Source organism: Octopus bimaculoides, chromosome 1, assembly GCF_001194135.2.
Source record: "Octopus bimaculoides isolate UCB-OBI-ISO-001 chromosome 1, ASM119413v2, whole genome shotgun sequence".
NCBI classification, from domain to species: domain Eukaryota; kingdom Metazoa; phylum Mollusca; class Cephalopoda; order Octopoda; family Octopodidae; genus Octopus; species Octopus bimaculoides.
The window spans coordinates 178,498,081-178,500,569 of NC_068981.1; the positions used below are offsets into that span (position 1 = coordinate 178,498,081).

At 35.7% G+C, this 2,489-nt stretch overlaps 1 protein-coding gene across 11 annotated transcripts in view; it reads left to right on the forward strand.

The window, feature by feature from the left end:
• The window catches only part of LOC106868398 (protein transport protein Sec16A), a 133,280-nt gene that overhangs the window by 113,939 nt on the left and 16,852 nt on the right, over positions 1-2,489 (forward strand). The gene's annotated exons all lie outside the window — the stretch shown is intronic.

Sequence of the window (2,489 nt, forward strand, 5' to 3'; positions counted from 1 at the left end):
CACACATTTCACTCTTCATCTTTGCAATTACTAAAGTTTTAAATGTGTTTTAATTTAGAATAAATAAGGCTTGATATATTGCTACTGTTGTTTTGTTTTGTTGTGTCCTTGTCAAAGTTATGTTACATTGGTGGTAATCACTCCAGCAGTAAACTAGTTGTTATTGTAGCCACATTTTGTCTGGAATGCAAATTGCATGTTTTGTAAACCCCCCCCCCCCAAAAAAAAAATTGTCAAAAGAGAGGAAGTTTGGCAAGCTTGTATATTCTCAAATTGTAATTACCATGGAAAAGAACAATACTATTGGTCCTTTTCTGTTATTAATTTTTGACATTAAGGTTTCTCTCTATTTAGTTATTTTATTAGTTGTATATCATGAGGTTGGCAGATGACTAATTAATATAGTAACTGCTGTTCAGCAGAAAAGGGGTCAACTAATTGGGATATTAAGGTTAGGAAATTGCATTACTATTGCATATTGCTGTGCATATTTTTATTTTTTTCTCTTTTTTTTACAAGGCTCTAAACCACATTTCTTTTTTTCTCTTATACATACAGTTTAACTTTTTCTAATGCTGCAATAATTCTAATCTTTGGTGATTACTGCTACCCTAGTTATCTTGTTGAAGCAGTTTTATCATAATTAATATTTCACACTCCTTTTATTGTGTGCTTGAATACTTTGGTTCTCTGCTGCTCCCTAGTAATCTAGTCATCAAAAAGCACTCACATCCTTCTTAAATAAAATTTATTATTTTCTAAAAGAATTTCACCTTACCTGTTGTCGTCGTCATCATCATCATCATCATCATCGTTTAAGTTCCGCTTTCCATGCTAGCATGGGTTGGACGATTTGATTGAGGACTGGTGAACCAGATGGCTACACCAGGCTCCAATCTGATTTGGCAGAGTTTCTACGGCTGGATGCCCTTCCTAACGCCAACCACTCAGAGAGTGTAGTGGGTACTGACAACGGCCACGCTCAAAATGGTGTATTTTACGTGCCACTTGCACAGGAGCCAGTCCAGCGGTACTGGCAACAAACTTGCTCGAATGCAGCAAAATTATCATAAACCTACAACTCTTAAAAAAATTTCAACTATATGAGAATTAGAATTTTGATGAAGGACAACTTAGAACCATGAGAAAACAAAATACAAAAGGTTCATAGTCAATAAACATAGACACCCATAGTCAGCTGCTTAACAGATATCATTGTGGTTTTGACACTTGGGGAGTAACATTCAATCTGGCAGTATCAGCGGCATTAAAAACATTAGGCTACCTATATCTTCAATTTCTTTTCTGCTGCATATAACTAGTTTTTCATGTATACCCCTTCAATAAATACACATTGATTAAAATAAGTGCCAAACTTAAAAATAAAAATAATTATTGAGTTTGATATGCTTGACAAAACCCTTGAATTGAAGTGTCCTCAGCTTGGCTACAATCAAATAACTGGCAAATGACTAAATGAATAAAAATATATAAGTACCTTATTTTTATTCATTTATTAATGTTGTTATACTTGTAACAATTACTTCATGATATTTACAAATGTGTTTGACACAACTGCATCTTCAGTTACATCCTAACTCTTGCTTAGCCTTTACATATGTATTTTTATTAACACACTCACATACATGCTCATCCCCACATCAGACTGGAACCTGGTGCAGCTCTCTGGCTCACTGGTCCCAGTCAAAACATCTAATCTATGCTAGCATGGAAAGCAGACGTTAAATGATGATGACCATGAAGATGATGATGATGATTCATACATATATACAGTAGAGCTTAGCATTTTTCTTTTCTTGTATTCTTGTATTTAAATACAATTCAAAACACTTCAAACAAATGCAGAGAGCGAGAGAGAGAGAGAGAGAGAGAGAGAGGAACTTACAAAGTAGTGACGTCACAAACTTTGCTGTCTTGATATTTTCCCCTTTTCTTTCCTTCATGTTTAACTCCTCATGGCCCTTTCAGTCTTTTGTTTTGTGCATTTCTTTTATCAGTTTTATTCACCCTCTCTCTTCATAGAATCCTTTGTTTTTATCTATCTCTACCTCCCTGTTCCCCACCACCCATGTTTTAGTGTCACATAATAGGTACACAGGTAGGAAGACATTTTTGTATTAGTATTTAGATATTATGCTAGTGTTAACCAATTAAAATCTCATTTTTTTAATTCATGTTGTCATGAATTTTAATTTATATTTTCATTTAAATGTTGTTAGCACTCCGTCACTTATGACGTCGAGGGTTCCAGTTGATCCGATCAACGGAACAGCCTGCTCGTGAAATTAACGTGCAAGTGGCTGAGCACTCCACAGACACGTACACCCTTAACGCAGTTCTCGGGGATATTCAGCGTGACACAGTGTGACAAAGCTGGCCCCTTTGAATTACAGGCACAACAGAAACAGGAAGTAAGAGTGAGAGAAAGTTGTGGTGAAAGAGTACAGCAGGGTTCGCCACCATCCCCT